This window comes from Trichomycterus rosablanca, unplaced genomic scaffold (assembly GCF_030014385.1).
Source record: "Trichomycterus rosablanca isolate fTriRos1 unplaced genomic scaffold, fTriRos1.hap1 scaffold_89, whole genome shotgun sequence".
NCBI classification, from domain to species: domain Eukaryota; kingdom Metazoa; phylum Chordata; class Actinopteri; order Siluriformes; family Trichomycteridae; genus Trichomycterus; species Trichomycterus rosablanca.
The window spans coordinates 145278-162054 of record NW_026947258.1 but is presented as its reverse complement, the minus strand read 5'-3'; the positions used below and the strand labels follow the sequence as shown (position 1 = coordinate 162054).

At 51.5% G+C, this 16777-nt stretch overlaps 42 non-coding genes across 42 annotated transcripts; all 42 read right to left on the bottom strand.

The window, feature by feature from the left end:
• Positions 1-308: 308 nt before the first annotated feature.
• On the bottom strand, positions 309-499 carry LOC134308504 (U2 spliceosomal RNA). The gene has a single exon (XR_010010766.1). It is a non-coding gene; the product is annotated as a U2 spliceosomal RNA (small nuclear RNA).
• A 117-nt stretch (positions 500-616) lies between these two features.
• On the bottom strand, positions 617-731 carry LOC134308706 (U5 spliceosomal RNA). The gene has a single exon (XR_010010939.1). It is a non-coding gene; the product is annotated as a U5 spliceosomal RNA (small nuclear RNA).
• A 379-nt stretch (positions 732-1110) lies between these two features.
• LOC134308329 (U2 spliceosomal RNA) lies at positions 1111-1301 on the bottom strand. Its single transcript, XR_010010598.1, has one exon. It is a non-coding gene; the product is annotated as a U2 spliceosomal RNA (small nuclear RNA).
• A 117-nt stretch (positions 1302-1418) lies between these two features.
• LOC134308704 (U5 spliceosomal RNA) lies at positions 1419-1533 on the bottom strand. The gene has a single exon (XR_010010937.1). It is a non-coding gene; the product is annotated as a U5 spliceosomal RNA (small nuclear RNA).
• Positions 1534-1912: 379 nt separating this feature from the next.
• LOC134308284 (U2 spliceosomal RNA) lies at positions 1913-2103 on the bottom strand. Its single transcript, XR_010010553.1, has one exon. It is a non-coding gene; the product is annotated as a U2 spliceosomal RNA (small nuclear RNA).
• A 117-nt stretch (positions 2104-2220) lies between these two features.
• Positions 2221-2335, bottom strand: LOC134308702 (U5 spliceosomal RNA). Its single transcript, XR_010010936.1, has one exon. It is a non-coding gene; the product is annotated as a U5 spliceosomal RNA (small nuclear RNA).
• Positions 2336-2714: 379 nt separating this feature from the next.
• On the bottom strand, positions 2715-2905 carry LOC134308503 (U2 spliceosomal RNA). The gene has a single exon (XR_010010765.1). It is a non-coding gene; the product is annotated as a U2 spliceosomal RNA (small nuclear RNA).
• A 117-nt stretch (positions 2906-3022) lies between these two features.
• Positions 3023-3137, bottom strand: LOC134308249 (U5 spliceosomal RNA). The gene has a single exon (XR_010010521.1). It is a non-coding gene; the product is annotated as a U5 spliceosomal RNA (small nuclear RNA).
• A 379-nt stretch (positions 3138-3516) lies between these two features.
• LOC134308327 (U2 spliceosomal RNA) lies at positions 3517-3707 on the bottom strand. The gene has a single exon (XR_010010596.1). It is a non-coding gene; the product is annotated as a U2 spliceosomal RNA (small nuclear RNA).
• Positions 3708-3824: 117 nt separating this feature from the next.
• LOC134308701 (U5 spliceosomal RNA) lies at positions 3825-3939 on the bottom strand. Its single transcript, XR_010010935.1, has one exon. It is a non-coding gene; the product is annotated as a U5 spliceosomal RNA (small nuclear RNA).
• Positions 3940-4319: 380 nt separating this feature from the next.
• Positions 4320-4510, bottom strand: LOC134308326 (U2 spliceosomal RNA). Its single transcript, XR_010010595.1, has one exon. It is a non-coding gene; the product is annotated as a U2 spliceosomal RNA (small nuclear RNA).
• A 117-nt stretch (positions 4511-4627) lies between these two features.
• On the bottom strand, positions 4628-4742 carry LOC134308700 (U5 spliceosomal RNA). Its single transcript, XR_010010934.1, has one exon. It is a non-coding gene; the product is annotated as a U5 spliceosomal RNA (small nuclear RNA).
• Positions 4743-5121: 379 nt separating this feature from the next.
• LOC134308325 (U2 spliceosomal RNA) lies at positions 5122-5312 on the bottom strand. The gene has a single exon (XR_010010594.1). It is a non-coding gene; the product is annotated as a U2 spliceosomal RNA (small nuclear RNA).
• Positions 5313-5429: 117 nt separating this feature from the next.
• Positions 5430-5544, bottom strand: LOC134308699 (U5 spliceosomal RNA). Its single transcript, XR_010010933.1, has one exon. It is a non-coding gene; the product is annotated as a U5 spliceosomal RNA (small nuclear RNA).
• A 379-nt stretch (positions 5545-5923) lies between these two features.
• LOC134308324 (U2 spliceosomal RNA) lies at positions 5924-6114 on the bottom strand. The gene has a single exon (XR_010010593.1). It is a non-coding gene; the product is annotated as a U2 spliceosomal RNA (small nuclear RNA).
• A 117-nt stretch (positions 6115-6231) lies between these two features.
• On the bottom strand, positions 6232-6346 carry LOC134308698 (U5 spliceosomal RNA). The gene has a single exon (XR_010010932.1). It is a non-coding gene; the product is annotated as a U5 spliceosomal RNA (small nuclear RNA).
• A 379-nt stretch (positions 6347-6725) lies between these two features.
• LOC134308502 (U2 spliceosomal RNA) lies at positions 6726-6916 on the bottom strand. The gene has a single exon (XR_010010764.1). It is a non-coding gene; the product is annotated as a U2 spliceosomal RNA (small nuclear RNA).
• Positions 6917-7033: 117 nt separating this feature from the next.
• On the bottom strand, positions 7034-7148 carry LOC134308697 (U5 spliceosomal RNA). The gene has a single exon (XR_010010931.1). It is a non-coding gene; the product is annotated as a U5 spliceosomal RNA (small nuclear RNA).
• A 379-nt stretch (positions 7149-7527) lies between these two features.
• On the bottom strand, positions 7528-7718 carry LOC134308323 (U2 spliceosomal RNA). Its single transcript, XR_010010592.1, has one exon. It is a non-coding gene; the product is annotated as a U2 spliceosomal RNA (small nuclear RNA).
• A 117-nt stretch (positions 7719-7835) lies between these two features.
• LOC134308696 (U5 spliceosomal RNA) lies at positions 7836-7950 on the bottom strand. Its single transcript, XR_010010930.1, has one exon. It is a non-coding gene; the product is annotated as a U5 spliceosomal RNA (small nuclear RNA).
• A 379-nt stretch (positions 7951-8329) lies between these two features.
• Positions 8330-8520, bottom strand: LOC134308322 (U2 spliceosomal RNA). Its single transcript, XR_010010591.1, has one exon. It is a non-coding gene; the product is annotated as a U2 spliceosomal RNA (small nuclear RNA).
• Positions 8521-8637: 117 nt separating this feature from the next.
• On the bottom strand, positions 8638-8752 carry LOC134308695 (U5 spliceosomal RNA). The gene has a single exon (XR_010010929.1). It is a non-coding gene; the product is annotated as a U5 spliceosomal RNA (small nuclear RNA).
• Positions 8753-9131: 379 nt separating this feature from the next.
• Positions 9132-9322, bottom strand: LOC134308321 (U2 spliceosomal RNA). Its single transcript, XR_010010590.1, has one exon. It is a non-coding gene; the product is annotated as a U2 spliceosomal RNA (small nuclear RNA).
• A 117-nt stretch (positions 9323-9439) lies between these two features.
• Positions 9440-9554, bottom strand: LOC134308694 (U5 spliceosomal RNA). The gene has a single exon (XR_010010928.1). It is a non-coding gene; the product is annotated as a U5 spliceosomal RNA (small nuclear RNA).
• A 379-nt stretch (positions 9555-9933) lies between these two features.
• On the bottom strand, positions 9934-10124 carry LOC134308320 (U2 spliceosomal RNA). Its single transcript, XR_010010589.1, has one exon. It is a non-coding gene; the product is annotated as a U2 spliceosomal RNA (small nuclear RNA).
• Positions 10125-10241: 117 nt separating this feature from the next.
• Positions 10242-10356, bottom strand: LOC134308692 (U5 spliceosomal RNA). Its single transcript, XR_010010926.1, has one exon. It is a non-coding gene; the product is annotated as a U5 spliceosomal RNA (small nuclear RNA).
• Positions 10357-10735: 379 nt separating this feature from the next.
• LOC134308319 (U2 spliceosomal RNA) lies at positions 10736-10926 on the bottom strand. The gene has a single exon (XR_010010588.1). It is a non-coding gene; the product is annotated as a U2 spliceosomal RNA (small nuclear RNA).
• Positions 10927-11043: 117 nt separating this feature from the next.
• On the bottom strand, positions 11044-11158 carry LOC134308691 (U5 spliceosomal RNA). Its single transcript, XR_010010925.1, has one exon. It is a non-coding gene; the product is annotated as a U5 spliceosomal RNA (small nuclear RNA).
• A 379-nt stretch (positions 11159-11537) lies between these two features.
• LOC134308318 (U2 spliceosomal RNA) lies at positions 11538-11728 on the bottom strand. Its single transcript, XR_010010587.1, has one exon. It is a non-coding gene; the product is annotated as a U2 spliceosomal RNA (small nuclear RNA).
• A 117-nt stretch (positions 11729-11845) lies between these two features.
• On the bottom strand, positions 11846-11960 carry LOC134308690 (U5 spliceosomal RNA). The gene has a single exon (XR_010010924.1). It is a non-coding gene; the product is annotated as a U5 spliceosomal RNA (small nuclear RNA).
• Positions 11961-12339: 379 nt separating this feature from the next.
• LOC134308316 (U2 spliceosomal RNA) lies at positions 12340-12530 on the bottom strand. The gene has a single exon (XR_010010585.1). It is a non-coding gene; the product is annotated as a U2 spliceosomal RNA (small nuclear RNA).
• A 117-nt stretch (positions 12531-12647) lies between these two features.
• On the bottom strand, positions 12648-12762 carry LOC134308689 (U5 spliceosomal RNA). Its single transcript, XR_010010923.1, has one exon. It is a non-coding gene; the product is annotated as a U5 spliceosomal RNA (small nuclear RNA).
• A 375-nt stretch (positions 12763-13137) lies between these two features.
• LOC134308315 (U2 spliceosomal RNA) lies at positions 13138-13328 on the bottom strand. Its single transcript, XR_010010584.1, has one exon. It is a non-coding gene; the product is annotated as a U2 spliceosomal RNA (small nuclear RNA).
• Positions 13329-13445: 117 nt separating this feature from the next.
• LOC134308688 (U5 spliceosomal RNA) lies at positions 13446-13560 on the bottom strand. The gene has a single exon (XR_010010922.1). It is a non-coding gene; the product is annotated as a U5 spliceosomal RNA (small nuclear RNA).
• Positions 13561-13935: 375 nt separating this feature from the next.
• LOC134308314 (U2 spliceosomal RNA) lies at positions 13936-14126 on the bottom strand. The gene has a single exon (XR_010010583.1). It is a non-coding gene; the product is annotated as a U2 spliceosomal RNA (small nuclear RNA).
• A 117-nt stretch (positions 14127-14243) lies between these two features.
• LOC134308686 (U5 spliceosomal RNA) lies at positions 14244-14358 on the bottom strand. The gene has a single exon (XR_010010921.1). It is a non-coding gene; the product is annotated as a U5 spliceosomal RNA (small nuclear RNA).
• A 375-nt stretch (positions 14359-14733) lies between these two features.
• On the bottom strand, positions 14734-14924 carry LOC134308313 (U2 spliceosomal RNA). Its single transcript, XR_010010582.1, has one exon. It is a non-coding gene; the product is annotated as a U2 spliceosomal RNA (small nuclear RNA).
• Positions 14925-15041: 117 nt separating this feature from the next.
• On the bottom strand, positions 15042-15156 carry LOC134308685 (U5 spliceosomal RNA). Its single transcript, XR_010010920.1, has one exon. It is a non-coding gene; the product is annotated as a U5 spliceosomal RNA (small nuclear RNA).
• Positions 15157-15531: 375 nt separating this feature from the next.
• On the bottom strand, positions 15532-15722 carry LOC134308312 (U2 spliceosomal RNA). Its single transcript, XR_010010581.1, has one exon. It is a non-coding gene; the product is annotated as a U2 spliceosomal RNA (small nuclear RNA).
• A 117-nt stretch (positions 15723-15839) lies between these two features.
• Positions 15840-15954, bottom strand: LOC134308684 (U5 spliceosomal RNA). The gene has a single exon (XR_010010919.1). It is a non-coding gene; the product is annotated as a U5 spliceosomal RNA (small nuclear RNA).
• Positions 15955-16329: 375 nt separating this feature from the next.
• LOC134308311 (U2 spliceosomal RNA) lies at positions 16330-16520 on the bottom strand. Its single transcript, XR_010010580.1, has one exon. It is a non-coding gene; the product is annotated as a U2 spliceosomal RNA (small nuclear RNA).
• A 117-nt stretch (positions 16521-16637) lies between these two features.
• On the bottom strand, positions 16638-16752 carry LOC134308683 (U5 spliceosomal RNA). The gene has a single exon (XR_010010918.1). It is a non-coding gene; the product is annotated as a U5 spliceosomal RNA (small nuclear RNA).
• Positions 16753-16777: the final 25 nt, after the last annotated feature.

The window sequence follows — 16777 nt, the reverse complement described above, 5'->3', positions numbered from 1 at the left end:
AAAACCTGCAGCAAAAGCGCCCTTGGGTCGTCGGGTGGGTGACGAGGCAGCACAGCCTTTGCCTGGAGAAACACAGGGTGGGGGAAAATTAAGTCTTTCGCCTTTTTTTTTTTTTTTTTTTTTTTTTTAAGTAAAATGGAGGGAAAATGAAAAAGCGGGAAAAGCGGGACTCCCTAGCGCAAAAGGACCGAGGAAACCCCGGGCCTAGGCTAGGCAAAGGTCTAAGGCGCCGTACCCCTAATCCCAACAGCTTTCCAGCAGGGGCCAGTCACCAGCATTCGTCAATTACTCTTTCGTTTGACCGTTTATGAGGGTGCACCGTGACAGGAGGCAATGCAATACCTGGTCGATGCGTGGAGTGGACTGAGCAAGCCCCTCTTCCGACTCCCAGGCCTAAAAATCCATTTAATATATGGTCCTCGGGTAGAGGACGTATCAGATATTAAACTGATAAGAACAGATACTACACTTGATCTTAGCCAAAAGGCCGAGAAGCGATAACCTGAAATAGGCGCCGGGCCACGGGCCCTACCTTTTGAGGATCCGGACTAGTGGACGGCGCTGACCGGCCGCCTTCACGCCCACACACCTTCTGTCATTCCACCAGCAAAAGAGCAGCTTTGCAAAGACAAAGCCTTCAAAAAATAAGTTGAACTTGTCAACGTTCCTCTCCACGGAAATCTTTAGTAAAAGGCGAAAGATTTGTACGTGAATGAAGAGAAACTCCAGCCCTGCTCGCCGGTCGCCCAGGCCTCCGTAGGCCACCGGCCGCTCAAGGAAGAGGGCTCGAGGTAGAGCGACGAAAACCTGCAGCAAAAGCGCCCTTGGGTCGTCGGGTGGGTGACGAGGCAGCACAGCCTTTGCCTGGAGAAACACAGGGTGGGGGAAAATTAAGTCTTTCGCCTTTTTTTTTTTTTTTTTTTTTTTTTTAAGTAAAATGGAGGGAAAATGAAAAAGCGGGAAAAGCGGGACTCCCTAGCGCAAAAGGACCGAGGAAACCCCGGGCCTAGGCTAGGCAAAGGTCTAAGGCGCCGTACCCCTAATCCCAACAGCTTTCCAGCAGGGGCCAGTCACCAGCATTCGTCAATTACTCTTTCGTTTGACCGTTTATGAGGGTGCACCGTGCCAGGAGGCAATGCAATACCTGGTCGATGCGTGGAGTGGACTGAGCAAGCCCCTCTTCCGACTCCCAGGCCTAAAAATCCATTTAATATATGGTCCTCGGGTAGAGGACGTATCAGATATTAAACTGATAAGAACAGATACTACACTTGATCTTAGCCAAAAGGCCGAGAAGCGATAACCTGAAATAGGCGCCGGGCCACGGGCCCTACCTTTTGAGGATCCGGACTAGTGGACGGCGCTGACCGGCCGCCTTCACGCCCACACACCTTCTGTCATTCCACCAGCAAAAGAGCAGCTTTGCAAAGACAAAGCCTTCAAAAAATAAGTTGAACTTGTCAACGTTCCTCTCCACGGAAATCTTTAGTAAAAGGCGAAAGATTTGTACGTGAATGAAGAGAAACTCCAGCCCTGCTCGCCGGTCGCCCAGGCCTCCGTAGGCCACCGGCCGCTCAAGGAAGAGGGCTCGAGGTAGAGCGACGAAAACCTGCAGCAAAAGCGCCCTTGGGTCGTCGGGTGGGTGACGAGGCAGCACAGCCTTTGCCTGGAGAAACACAGGGTGGGGGAAAATTAAGTCTTTCGCCTTTTTTTTTTTTTTTTTTTTTTTTTTAAGTAAAATGGAGGGAAAATGAAAAAGCGGGAAAAGCGGGACTCCCTAGCGCAAAAGGACCGAGGAAACCCCAGGCCTAGGCTAGGCAAAGGTCTAAGGCGCCGTACCCCTAATCCCAACAGCTTTCCAGCAGGGGCCAGTCACCAGCATTCGTCAATTACTCTTTCGTTTGACCGTTTATGAGGGTGCACCGTGACAGGAGGCAATGCAATACCTGGTCGATGCGTGGAGTGGACGGAGCAAGCCCCTCTTCCGACTCCCAGGCCTAAAAATCCATTTAATATATGGTCCTCGGATAGAGGACGTATCAGATATTAAACTGATAAGAACAGATACTACACTTGATCTTAGCCAAAAGGCCGAGAAGCGATAACCTGAAATAGGCGCCGGGCCACTGGCCCTACCTTTTGAGGATCCGGACTAGTGGACGGCGCTGACCGGCCGCCTTCACGCCCACACACCTTCTGTCATTCCACCAGCAAAAGAGCAGCTTTGCAAAGACAAAGCCTTCAAAAAATAAGTTGAACTTGTCAACGTTCCTCTCCACGGAAATCTTTAGTAAAAGGCGAAAGATTTGTACGTGAATGAAGAGAAACTCCAGCCCTGCTCGCCGGTCGCCCAGGCCTCCGTAGGCCACCGGCCGCTCAAGGAAGAGGGCTCGAGGTAGAGCGACGAAAACCTGCAGCAAAAGCGCCCTTGGGTCGTCGGGTGGGTGACGAGGCAGCACAGCCTTTGCCTGGAGAAACACAGGGTGGGGGAAAATTAAGTCTTTCGCCTTTTTTTTTTTTTTTTTTTTTTTTTTAAGTAAAATGGAGGGAAAATGAAAAAGCGGGAAAAGCGGGACTCCCTAGCGCAAAAGGACCGAGGAAACCCCGGGCCTAGGCTAGGCAAAGGTCTAAGGCGCCGTACCCCTAATCCCAACAGCTTTCCAGCAGGGGCCAGTCACCAGCATTCGTCAATTACTCTTTCGTTTGACCGTTTATGAGGGTGCACCGTGACAGGAGGCAATGCAATACCTGGTCGATGCGTGGAGTGGACTGAGCAAGCCCCTCTTCCGACTCCCAGGCCTAAAAATCCATTTAATATATGGTCCTCGGGTAGAGGACGTATCAGATATTAAACTGATAAGAACAGATACTACACTTGATCTTAGCCAAAAGGCCGAGAAGCGATAACCTGAAATAGGCGCCGGGCCACGGGCCCTACCTTTTGAGGATCCGGACTAGTGGACGGCGCTGACCGGCCGCCTTCACGCCCACACACCTTCTGTCATTCCACCAGCAAAAGAGCAGCTTTGCAAAGACAAAGCCTTCAAAAAATAAGTTGAACTTGTCAACGTTCCTCTCCACGGAAATCTTTAGTAAAAGGCGAAATATTTGTACGTGAATGAAGAGAAACTCCAGCCCTGCTCGCCGGTCGCCCAGGCCTCCGTAGGCCACCGGCCGCTCAAGGAAGAGGGCTCGAGGTAGAGCGACGAAAACCTGCAGCAAAAGCGCCCTTGGGTCGTCGGGTGGGTGACGAGGCAGCACAGCCTTTGCCTGGAGAAACACAGGGTGGGGGAAAATTAAGTCTTTCGCCTTTTTTTTTTTTTTTTTTTTTTTTTTAAGTAAAATGGAGGGAAAATGAAAAAGCGGGAAAAGCGGGACTCCCTAGCGCAAAAGGACCGAGGAAACCCCGGGCCTAGGCTAGGCAAAGGTCTAAGGCGCCGTACCCCTAATCCCAACAGCTTTCCAGCAGGGGCCAGTCACCAGCATTCGTCAATTACTCTTTCGTTTGACCGTTTATGAGGGTGCACCGTGCCAGGAGGCAATGCAATACCTGGTCGATGCGTGGAGTGGACTGAGCAAGCCCCTCTTCCGACTCCCAGGCCTAAAAATCCATTTAATATATGGTCCTCGGGTAGAGGACGTATCAGATATTAAACTGATAAGAACAGATACTACACTTGATCTTAGCCAAAAGGCCGAGAAGCGATAACCTGAAATAGGCGCCGGGCCACGGGCCCTACCTTTTGAGGATCCGGACTAGTGGACGGCGCTGACCGGCCGCCTTCACGCCCACACACCTTCTGTCATTCCACCAGCAAAAGAGCAGCTTTGCAAAGACAAAGCCTTCAAAAAATAAGTTGAACTTGTCAACGTTCCTCTCCACGGAAATCTTTAGTAAAAGGCGAAAGATTTGTACGTGAATGAAGAGAAACTCCAGCCCTGCTCGCCGGTCGCCCAGGCCTCCGTAGGCCACCGGCCGCTCAAGGAAGAGGGCTCGAGGTAGAGCGACGAAAACCTGCAGCAAAAGCGCCCTTGGGTCGTCGGGTGGGTGACGAGGCAGCACAGCCTTTGCCTGGAGAAACACAGGGTGGGGGAAAATTAAGTCTTTCGCCTTTTTTTTTTTTTTTTTTTTTTTTTTTAAGTAAAATGGAGGGAAAATGAAAAAGCGGGAAAAGCGGGACTCCCTAGCGCAAAAGGACCGAGGAAACCCCGGGCCTAGGCTAGGCAAAGGTCTAAGGCGCCGTACCCCTAATCCCAACAGCTTTCCAGCAGGGGCCAGTCACCAGCATTCGTCAATTACTCTTTCGTTTGACCGTTTATGAGGGTGCACCGTGCCAGGAGGCAATGCAATACCTGGTCGATGCGTGGAGTGGACTGAGCAAGCCCCTCTTCCGACTCCCAGGCCTAAAAATCCATTTAATATATGGTCCTCGGGTAGAGGACGTATCAGATATTAAACTGATAAGAACAGATACTACACTTGATCTTAGCCAAAAGGCCGAGAAGCGATAACCTGAAATAGGCGCCGGGCCACGGGCCCTACCTTTTGAGGATCCGGACTAGTGGACGGCGCTGACCGGCCGCCTTCACGCCCACACACCTTCTGTCATTCCACCAGCAAAAGAGCAGCTTTGCAAAGACAAAGCCTTCAAAAAATAAGTTGAACTTGTCAACGTTCCTCTCCACGGAAATCTTTAGTAAAAGGCGAAAGATTTGTACGTGAATGAAGAGAAACTCCAGCCCTGCTCGCCGGTCGCCCAGGCCTCCGTAGGCCACCGGCCGCTCAAGGAAGAGGGCTCGAGGTAGAGCGACGAAAACCTGCAGCAAAAGCGCCCTTGGGTCGTCGGGTGGGTGACGAGGCAGCACAGCCTTTGCCTGGAGAAACACAGGGTGGGGGAAAATTAAGTCTTTCGCCTTTTTTTTTTTTTTTTTTTTTTTTTTAAGTAAAATGGAGGGAAAATGAAAAAGCGGGAAAAGCGGGACTCCCTAGCGCAAAAGGACCGAGGAAACCCCGGGCCTAGGCTAGGCAAAGGTCTAAGGCGCCGTACCCCTAATCCCAACAGCTTTCCAGCAGGGGCCAGTCACCAGCATTCGTCAATTACTCTTTCGTTTGACCGTTTATGAGGGTGCACCGTGCCAGGAGGCAATGCAATACCTGGTCGATGCGTGGAGTGGACTGAGCAAGCCCCTCTTCCGACTCCCAGGCCTAAAAATCCATTTAATATATGGTCCTCGGGTAGAGGACGTATCAGATATTAAACTGATAAGAACAGATACTACACTTGATCTTAGCCAAAAGGCCGAGAAGCGATAACCTGAAATAGGCGCCGGGCCACGGGCCCTACCTTTTGAGGATCCGGACTAGTGGACGGCGCTGACCGGCCGCCTTCACGCCCACACACCTTCTGTCATTCCACCAGCAAAAGAGCAGCTTTGCAAAGACAAAGCCTTCAAAAAATAAGTTGAACTTGTCAACGTTCCTCTCCACGGAAATCTTTAGTAAAAGGCGAAAGATTTGTACGTGAATGAAGAGAAACTCCAGCCCTGCTCGCCGGTCGCCCAGGCCTCCGTAGGCCACCGGCCGCTCAAGGAAGAGGGCTCGAGGTAGAGCGACGAAAACCTGCAGCAAAAGCGCCCTTGGGTCGTCGGGTGGGTGACGAGGCAGCACAGCCTTTGCCTGGAGAAACACAGGGTGGGGGAAAATTAAGTCTTTCGCCTTTTTTTTTTTTTTTTTTTTTTTTTTAAGTAAAATGGAGGGAAAATGAAAAAGCGGGAAAAGCGGGACTCCCTAGCGCAAAAGGACCGAGGAAACCCCGGGCCTAGGCTAGGCAAAGGTCTAAGGCGCCGTACCCCTAATCCCAACAGCTTTCCAGCAGGGGCCAGTCACCAGCATTCGTCAATTACTCTTTCGTTTGACCGTTTATGAGGGTGCACCGTGCCAGGAGGCAATGCAATACCTGGTCGATGCGTGGAGTGGACTGAGCAAGCCCCTCTTCCGACTCCCAGGCCTAAAAATCCATTTAATATATGGTCCTCGGGTAGAGGACGTATCAGATATTAAACTGATAAGAACAGATACTACACTTGATCTTAGCCAAAAGGCCGAGAAGCGATAACCTGAAATAGGCGCCGGGCCACGGGCCCTACCTTTTGAGGATCCGGACTAGTGGACGGCGCTGACCGGCCGCCTTCACGCCCACACACCTTCTGTCATTCCACCAGCAAAAGAGCAGCTTTGCAAAGACAAAGCCTTCAAAAAATAAGTTGAACTTGTCAACGTTCCTCTCCACGGAAATCTTTAGTAAAAGGCGAAAGATTTGTACGTGAATGAAGAGAAACTCCAGCCCTGCTCGCCGGTCGCCCAGGCCTCCGTAGGCCACCGGCCGCTCAAGGAAGAGGGCTCGAGGTAGAGCGACGAAAACCTGCAGCAAAAGCGCCCTTGGGTCGTCGGGTGGGTGACGAGGCAGCACAGCCTTTGCCTGGAGAAACACAGGGTGGGGGAAAATTAAGTCTTTCGCCTTTTTTTTTTTTTTTTTTTTTTTTTTAAGTAAAATGGAGGGAAAATGAAAAAGCGGGAAAAGCGGGACTCCCTAGCGCAAAAGGACCGAGGAAACCCCGGGCCTAGGCTAGGCAAAGGTCTAAGGCGCCGTACCCCTAATCCCAACAGCTTTCCAGCAGGGGCCAGTCACCAGCATTCGTCAATTACTCTTTCGTTTGACCGTTTATGAGGGTGCACCGTGACAGGAGGCAATGCAATACCTGGTCGATGCGTGGAGTGGACTGAGCAAGCCCCTCTTCCGACTCCCAGGCCTAAAAATCCATTTAATATATGGTCCTCGGGTAGAGGACGTATCAGATATTAAACTGATAAGAACAGATACTACACTTGATCTTAGCCAAAAGGCCGAGAAGCGATAACCTGAAATAGGCGCCGGGCCACGGGCCCTACCTTTTGAGGATCCGGACTAGTGGACGGCGCTGACCGGCCGCCTTCACGCCCACACACCTTCTGTCATTCCACCAGCAAAAGAGCAGCTTTGCAAAGACAAAGCCTTCAAAAAATAAGTTGAACTTGTCAACGTTCCTCTCCACGGAAATCTTTAGTAAAAGGCGAAAGATTTGTACGTGAATGAAGAGAAACTCCAGCCCTGCTCGCCGGTCGCCCAGGCCTCCGTAGGCCACCGGCCGCTCAAGGAAGAGGGCTCGAGGTAGAGCGACGAAAACCTGCAGCAAAAGCGCCCTTGGGTCGTCGGGTGGGTGACGAGGCAGCACAGCCTTTGCCTGGAGAAACACAGGGTGGGGGAAAATTAAGTCTTTCGCCTTTTTTTTTTTTTTTTTTTTTTTTTTAAGTAAAATGGAGGGAAAATGAAAAAGCGGGAAAAGCGGGACTCCCTAGCGCAAAAGGACCGAGGAAACCCCGGGCCTAGGCTAGGCAAAGGTCTAAGGCGCCGTACCCCTAATCCCAACAGCTTTCCAGCAGGGGCCAGTCACCAGCATTCGTCAATTACTCTTTCGTTTGACCGTTTATGAGGGTGCACCGTGCCAGGAGGCAATGCAATACCTGGTCGATGCGTGGAGTGGACTGAGCAAGCCCCTCTTCCGACTCCCAGGCCTAAAAATCCATTTAATATATGGTCCTCGGGTAGAGGACGTATCAGATATTAAACTGATAAGAACAGATACTACACTTGATCTTAGCCAAAAGGCCGAGAAGCGATAACCTGAAATAGGCGCCGGGCCACGGGCCCTACCTTTTGAGGATCCGGACTAGTGGACGGCGCTGACCGGCCGCCTTCACGCCCACACACCTTCTGTCATTCCACCAGCAAAAGAGCAGCTTTGCAAAGACAAAGCCTTCAAAAAATAAGTTGAACTTGTCAACGTTCCTCTCCACGGAAATCTTTAGTAAAAGGCGAAAGATTTGTACGTGAATGAAGAGAAACTCCAGCCCTGCTCGCCGGTCGCCCAGGCCTCCGTAGGCCACCGGCCGCTCAAGGAAGAGGGCTCGAGGTAGAGCGACGAAAACCTGCAGCAAAAGCGCCCTTGGGTCGTCGGGTGGGTGACGAGGCAGCACAGCCTTTGCCTGGAGAAACACAGGGTGGGGGAAAATTAAGTCTTTCGCCTTTTTTTTTTTTTTTTTTTTTTTTTTAAGTAAAATGGAGGGAAAATGAAAAAGCGGGAAAAGCGGGACTCCCTAGCGCAAAAGGACCGAGGAAACCCCGGGCCTAGGCTAGGCAAAGGTCTAAGGCGCCGTACCCCTAATCCCAACAGCTTTCCAGCAGGGGCCAGTCACCAGCATTCGTCAATTACTCTTTCGTTTGACCGTTTATGAGGGTGCACCGTGCCAGGAGGCAATGCAATACCTGGTCGATGCGTGGAGTGGACTGAGCAAGCCCCTCTTCCGACTCCCAGGCCTAAAAATCCATTTAATATATGGTCCTCGGGTAGAGGACGTATCAGATATTAAACTGATAAGAACAGATACTACACTTGATCTTAGCCAAAAGGCCGAGAAGCGATAACCTGAAATAGGCGCCGGGCCACGGGCCCTACCTTTTGAGGATCCGGACTAGTGGACGGCGCTGACCGGCCGCCTTCACGCCCACACACCTTCTGTCATTCCACCAGCAAAAGAGCAGCTTTGCAAAGACAAAGCCTTCAAAAAATAAGTTGAACTTGTCAACGTTCCTCTCCACGGAAATCTTTAGTAAAAGGCGAAAGATTTGTACGTGAATGAAGAGAAACTCCAGCCCTGCTCGCCGGTCGCCCAGGCCTCCGTAGGCCACCGGCCGCTCAAGGAAGAGGGCTCGAGGTAGAGCGACGAAAACCTGCAGCAAAAGCGCCCTTGGGTCGTCGGGTGGGTGACGAGGCAGCACAGCCTTTGCCTGGAGAAACACAGGGTGGGGGAAAATTAAGTCTTTCGCCTTTTTTTTTTTTTTTTTTTTTTTTTTAAGTAAAATGGAGGGAAAATGAAAAAGCGGGAAAAGCGGGACTCCCTAGCGCAAAAGGACCGAGGAAACCCCGGGCCTAGGCTAGGCAAAGGTCTAAGGCGCCGTACCCCTAATCCCAACAGCTTTCCAGCAGGGGCCAGTCACCAGCATTCGTCAATTACTCTTTCGTTTGACCGTTTATGAGGGTGCACCGTGCCAGGAGGCAATGCAATACCTGGTCGATGCGTGGAGTGGACTGAGCAAGCCCCTCTTCCGACTCCCAGGCCTAAAAATCCATTTAATATATGGTCCTCGGGTAGAGGACGTATCAGATATTAAACTGATAAGAACAGATACTACACTTGATCTTAGCCAAAAGGCCGAGAAGCGATAACCTGAAATAGGCGCCGGGCCACAGGCCCTACCTTTTGAGGATCCGGACTAGTGGACGGCGCTGACCGGCCGCCTTCACGCCCACACACCTTCTGTCATTCCACCAGCAAAAGAGCAGCTTTGCAAAGACAAAGCCTTCAAAAAATAAGTTGAACTTGTCAACGTTCCTCTCCACGGAAATCTTTAGTAAAAGGCGAAAGATTTGTACGTGAATGAAGAGAAACTCCAGCCCTGCTCGCCGGTCGCCCAGGCCTCCGTAGGCCACCGGCCGCTCAAGGAAGAGGGCTCGAGGTAGAGCGACGAAAACCTGCAGCAAAAGCGCCCTTGGGTCGTCGGGTGGGTGACGAGGCAGCACAGCCTTTGCCTGGAGAAACACAGGGTGGGGGAAAATTAAGTCTTTCGCCTTTTTTTTTTTTTTTTTTTTTTTTTTAAGTAAAATGGAGGGAAAATGAAAAAGCGGGAAAAGCGGGACTCCCTAGCGCAAAAGGACCGAGGAAACCCCGGGCCTAGGCTAGGCAAAGGTCTAAGGCGCCGTACCCCTAATCCCAACAGCTTTCCAGCAGGGGCCAGTCACCAGCATTCGTCAATTACTCTTTCGTTTGACCGTTTATGAGGGTGCACCGTGCCAGGAGGCAATGCAATACCTGGTCGATGCGTGGAGTGGACTGAGCAAGCCCCTCTTCCGACTCCCAGGCCTAAAAATCCATTTAATATATGGTCCTCGGGTAGAGGACGTATCAGATATTAAACTGATAAGAACAGATACTACACTTGATCTTAGCCAAAAGGCCGAGAAGCGATAACCTGAAATAGGCGCCGGGCCACTGGCCCTACCTTTTGAGGATCCGGACTAGTGGACGGCGCTGACCGGCCGCCTTCACGCCCACACACCTTCTGTCATTCCACCAGCAAAAGAGCAGCTTTGCAAAGACAAAGCCTTCAAAAAATAAGTTGAACTTGTCAACGTTCCTCTCCACGGAAATCTTTAGTAAAAGGCGAAAGATTTGTACGTGAATGAAGAGAAACTCCAGCCCTGCTCGCCGGTCGCCCAGGCCTCCGTAGGCCACCGGCCGCTCAAGGAAGAGGGCTCGAGGTAGAGCGACGAAAACCTGCAGCAAAAGCGCCCTTGGGTCGTCGGGTGGGTGACGAGGCAGCACAGCCTTTGCCTGGAGAAACACAGGGTGGGGGAAAATTAAGTCTTTCGCCTTTTTTTTTTTTTTTTTTTTTTTTTTAAGTAAAATGGAGGGAAAATGAAAAAGCGGGAAAAGCGGGACTCCCTAGCGCAAAAGGACCGAGGAAACCCCGGGCCTAGGCTAGGCAAAGGTCTAAGGCGCCGTACCCCTAATCCCAACAGCTTTCCAGCAGGGGCCAGTCACCAGCATTCGTCAATTACTCTTTCGTTTGACCGTTTATGAGGGTGCACCGTGCCAGGAGGCAATGCAATACCTGGTCGATGCGTGGAGTGGACTGAGCAAGCCCCTCTTCCGACTCCCAGGCCTAAAAATCCATTTAATATATGGTCCTCGGGTAGAGGACGTATCAGATATTAAACTGATAAGAACAGATACTACACTTGATCTTAGCCAAAAGGCCGAGAAGCGATAACCTGAAATAGGCGCCGGGCCACTGGCCCTACCTTTTGAGGATCCGGACTAGTGGACGGCGCTGACCGGCCGCCTTCACGCCCACACACCTTCTGTCATTCCACCAGCAAAAGAGCAGCTTTGCAAAGACAAAGCCTTCAAAAAATAAGTTGAACTTGTCAACGTTCCTCTCCACGGAAATCTTTAGTAAAAGGCGAAAGATTTGTACGTGAATGAAGAGAAACTCCAGCCCTGCTCGCCGGTCGCCCAGGCCTCCGTAGGCCACCGGCCGCTCAAGGAAGAGGGCTCGAGGTAGAGCGACGAAAACCTGCAGCAAAAGCGCCCTTGGGTCGTCGGGTGGGTGACGAGGCAGCACAGCCTTTGCCTGGAGAAACACAGGGTGGGGGAAAATTAAGTCTTTCGCCTTTTTTTTTTTTTTTTTTTTTTTTTTAAGTAAAATGGAGGGAAAATGAAAAAGCGGGAAAAGCGGGACTCCCTAGCGCAAAAGGACCGAGGAAACCCCGGGCCTAGGCTAGGCAAAGGTCTAAGGCGCCGTACCCCTAATCCCAACAGCTTTCCAGCAGGGGCCAGTCACCAGCATTCGTCAATTACTCTTTCGTTTGACCGTTTATGAGGGTGCACCGTGCCAGGAGGCAATGCAATACCTGGTCGATGCGTGGAGTGGACTGAGCAAGCCCCTCTTCCGACTCCCAGGCCTAAAAATCCATTTAATATATGGTCCTCGGGTAGAGGACGTATCAGATATTAAACTGATAAGAACAGATACTACACTTGATCTTAGCCAAAAGGCCGAGAAGCGATAACCTGAAATAGGCGCCGGGCCACGGGCCCTACCTTTTGAGGATCCGGACTAGTGGACGGCGCTGACCGGCCGCCTTCACGCCCACACACCTTCTGTCATTCCACCAGCAAAAGAGCAGCTTTGCAAAGACAAAGCCTTCAAAAAATAAGTTGAACTTGTCAACGTTCCTCTCCACGGAAATCTTTAGTAAAAGGCGAAAGATTTGTACGTGAATGAAGAGAAACTCCAGCCCTGCTCGCCGGTCGCCCAGGCCTCCGTAGGCCACCGGCCGCTCAAGGAAGAGGGCTCGAGGTAGAGCGACGAAAACCTGCAGCAAAAGCGCCCTTGGGTCGTCGGGTGGGTGACGAGGCAGCACAGCCTTTGCCTGGAGAAACACAGGGTGGGGGAAAATTAAGTCTTTCGCCTTTTTTTTTTTTTTTTTTTTTTTTTTAAGTAAAATGGAGGGAAAATGAAAAAGCGGGAAAAGCGGGACTCCCTAGCGCAAAAGGACCGAGGAAACCCCGGGCCTAGGCTAGGCAAAGGTCTAAGGCGCCGTACCCCTAATCCCAACAGCTTTCCAGCAGGGGCCAGTCACCAGCATTCGTCAATTACTCTTTCGTTTGACCGTTTATGAGGGTGCACCGTGCCAGGAGGCAATGCAATACCTGGTCGATGCGTGGAGTGGACTGAGCAAGCCCCTCTTCCGACTCCCAGGCCTAAAAATCCATTTAATATATGGTCCTCGGGTAGAGGACGTATCAGATATTAAACTGATAAGAACAGATACTACACTTGATCTTAGCCAAAAGGCCGAGAAGCGATAACCTGAAATAGGCGCCGGGCCACGGGCCCTACCTTTTGAGGGTCCGGACTAGTGGACGGCGCTGACCGGCCGCCTTCACGCCCACACACCTTCTGTCATTCCACCAGCAAAAGAGCAGCTTTGCAAAGACAAAGCCTTCAAAAAATAAGTTGAACTTGTCAACGTTCCTCTCCACGGAAATCTTTAGTAAAAGGCGAAAGATTTGTACGTGAATGAAGAGAAACTCCAGCCCTGCTCGCCTGTCGCCCAGGCCTCCGTAGGCCACCGGCCGCTCAAGGAAGAGGGCTCGAGGTAGAGCGACGAAAACCTGCAGCAAAAGCGCCCTTGGGTCGTCGGGTGGGTGACGAGGCAGCACAGCCTTTGCCTGGAGAAACACAGGGTGGGGGAAAATTAAGTTTATCGCCTTTTCTTTTTTTTTTTTTTTTTAAGTAAAATGGAGGGAAAATGAAAAAGCGGGAAAAGCGGGACTCCCTAGCGCAAAAGGACCGAGGAAACCCCGGGCCTAGGCTAGGCAAAGGTCTAAGGCGCCGTACCCCTAATCCCAACAGCTTTCCAGCAGGGGCCAGTCACCAGCATTCGTCAATTACTCTTTCGTTTGACCGTTTATGAGGGTGCACCGTGCCAGGAGGCAATGCAATACCTGGTCGATGCGTGGAGTGGACTGAGCAAGCCCCTCTTCCGACTCCCAGGCCTAAAAATCCATTTAATATATGGTCCTCGGGTAGAGGACGTATCAGATATTAAACTGATAAGAACAGATACTACACTTGATCTTAGCCAAAAGGCCGAGAAGCGATAACCTGAAATAGGCGCCGGGCCACGGGCCCTACCTTTTGAGGGTCCGGACTAGTGGACGGCGCTGACCGGCCGCCTTCACGCCCACACACCTTCTGTCATTCCACCAGCAAAAGAGCAGCTTTGCAAAGACAAAGCCTTCAAAAAATAAGTTGAACTTGTCAACGTTCCTCTCCACGGAAATCTTTAGTAAAAGGCGAAAGATTTGTACGTGAATGAAGAGAAACTCCAGCCCTGCTCGCCGGTCGCCCAGGCCTCCGTAGGCCACCGGCCGCTCAAGGAAGAGGGCTCGAGGTAGAGCGACGAAAACCTGCAGCAAAAGCGCCCTTGGGTCGTCGGGTGGGTGACGAGGCAGCACAGCCTTTGCCTGGAGAAACACAGGGTGGGGGAAAATTAAGTTTTTCGCCTTTTCTTTTTTTTTTTTTTTTTAAGTAAAATGGAGGGAAAATGAAAAAGCGGGAAAAGCGGGACTCCCTAGCGCAAAAGGACCGAGGAAACCCCGGGCCTAGGCTAGGCAAAGGTCTAAGGCGCCGTACCCCTAATCCCAACAGCTTTCCAGCAGGGGCCAGTCACCAGCATTCGTCAATTACTCTTTCGTTTGACCGTTTATGAGGGTGCACCGTGCCAGGAGGCAATGCAATACCTGGTCGATGCGTGGAGTGGACTGAGCAAGCCCCTCTTCCGACTCCCAGGCCTAAAAATCCATTTAATATATGGTCCTCGGGTAGAGGACGTATCAGATATTAAACTGATAAGAACAGATACTACACTTGATCTTAGCCAAAAGGCCGAGAAGCGATAACCTGAAATAGGCGCCGGGCCACGGGCCCTACCTTTTGAGGGTCCGGACTAGTGGACGGCGCTGACCGGCCGCCTTCACGCCCACACACCTTCTGTCATTCCACCAGCAAAAGAGCAGCTTTGCAAAGACAAAGCCTTCAAAAAATAAGTTGAACTTGTCAACGTTCCTCTCCACGGAAATCTTTAGTAAAAGGCGAAAGATTTGTACGTGAATGAAGAGAAACTCCAGCCCTGCTCGCCTGTCGCCCAGGCCTCCGTAGGCCACCGGCCGCTCAAGGAAGAGGGCTCGAGGTAGAGCGACGAAAACCTGCAGCAAAAGCGCCCTTGGGTCGTCGGGTGGGTGACGAGGCAGCACAGCCTTTGCCTGGAGAAACACAGGGTGGGGGAAAATTAAGTTTTTCGCCTTTTCTTTTTTTTTTTTTTTTTAAGTAAAATGGAGGGAAAATGAAAAAGCGGGAAAAGCGGGACTCCCTAGCGCAAAAGGACCGAGGAAACCCCGGGCCTAGGCTAGGCAAAGGTCTAAGGCGCCGTACCCCTAATCCCAACAGCTTTCCAGCAGGGGCCAGTCACCAGCATTCGTCAATTACTCTTTCGTTTGACCGTTTATGAGGGTGCACCGTGCCAGGAGGCAATGCAATACCTGGTCGATGCGTGGAGTGGACTGAGCAAGCCCCTCTTCCGACTCCCAGGCCTAAAAATCCATTTAATATATGGTCCTCGGGTAGAGGACGTATCAGATATTAAACTGATAAGAACAGATACTACACTTGATCTTAGCCAAAAGGCCGAGAAGCGATAACCTGAAATAGGCGCCGGGCCACGGGCCCTACCTTTTGAGGGTCCGGACTAGTGGACGGCGCTGACCGGCCGCCTTCACGCCCACACACCTTCTGTCATTCCACCAGCAAAAGAGCAGCTTTGCAAAGACAAAGCCTTCAAAAAATAAGTTGAACTTGTCAACGTTCCTCTCCACGGAAATCTTTAGTAAAAGGCGAAAGATTTGTACGTGAATGAAGAGAAACTCCAGCCCTGCTCGCCTGTCGCCCAGGCCTCCGTAGGCCACCGGCCGCTCAAGGAAGAGGGCTCGAGGTAGAGCGACGAAAACCTGCAGCAAAAGCGCCCTTGGGTCGTCGGGTGGGTGACGAGGCAGCACAGCCTTTGCCTGGAGAAACACAGGGTGGGGGAAAATTAAGTCTTTCGCCTTTTTTTTTTTTTTTTTTTTTTAAGTAAAATGGAGGGAAAATGAAAAAGCGGGAAAAGCGGGACTCCCTAGCGCAAAAGGACCGAGGAAACCCCGGGCCTAGGCTAGGCAAAGGTCTAAGGCGCCGTACCCCTAATCCCAACAGCTTTCCAGCAGGGGCCAGTCACCAGCATTCGTCAATTACTCTTTCGTTTGACCGTTTATGAGGGTGCACCGTGCCAGGAGGCAATGCAATACCTGGTCGATGCGTGGAGTGGACTGAGCAAGCCCCTCTTCCGACTCCCAGGCCTAAAAATCCATTTAATATATGGTCCTCGGGTAGAGGACGTATCAGATATTAAACTGATAAGAACAGATACTACACTTGATCTTAGCCAAAAGGCCGAGAAGCGATAACCTGAAATAGGCGCCGGGCCACGGGCCCTACCTTTTGAGGATCCGGACTAGTGGACGGCGCTGACCGGCCGCCTTCACGCCCACACACCTTCTGTCATTCCACCAGCAAAAGAGCAGCTTTGCAAAGACAAAGCCTTCAAAAAATAAGTTGAACTTGTCAACGTTCCTCTCCACGGAAATCTTTAGTAAAAGGCGAAAGATTTGTACGTGAATGAAGAGAAACTCCAGCCCTGCTCGCCGGTCGCCCAGGCCTCCGTAGGCCACCGGCCGCTCAAGGAAGAGGGCTCGAGGTAGAGCGACGAAAACCTGCAGCAAAAGCGCCCTTGGGTCGTCGGGTGGGTGACGAGGCAGCACAGCCTTTGCCTGGAGAAACACAGGGTGGGGGAAAATTAAGTCTTTCGCCTTTTTTTTTTTTTTTTTTTTTTAAGTAAAATGGAGGGAAAATGAAAAAGCGGGAAAAGCGGGACTCCCTAGCGCAAAAGGACCGAGGAAACCCCGGGCCTAGGCTAGGCAAAGGTCTAAGGCGCCGTACCCCTAATCCCAACAGCTTTCCAGCAGGGGCCAGTCACCAGCATTCGTCAATTACTCTTTCGTTTGACCGTTTATGAGGGTGCACCGTGCCAGGAGGCAATGCAATACCTGGTCGATGCGTGGAGTGGACTGAGCAAGCCCCTCTTCCGACTCCCAGGCCTAAAAATCCATTTAATATATGGTCCTCGGGTAGAGGACGTATCAGATATTAAACTGATAAGAACAGATACTACACTTGATCTTAGCCAAAAGGCCGAGAAGCGATAACCTGAAATAGGCGCCGGGCCACGGGCCCTACCTTTTGAGGGTCCGGACTAGTGGACGGCGCTGACCGGCCGCCTTCACGCCCACACACCTTCTGTCATTCCACCAGCAAAAGAGCAGCTTTGCAAAGACAAAGCCTTCAAAAAATAAGTTGAACTTGTCAACGTTCCTCTCCACGGAAATCTTTAGTAAAAGGCGAAAGATTTGTACGTGAATGAAGAGAAACTCCAGCCCTGCTCGCCTGTCGCCCAGGCCTCC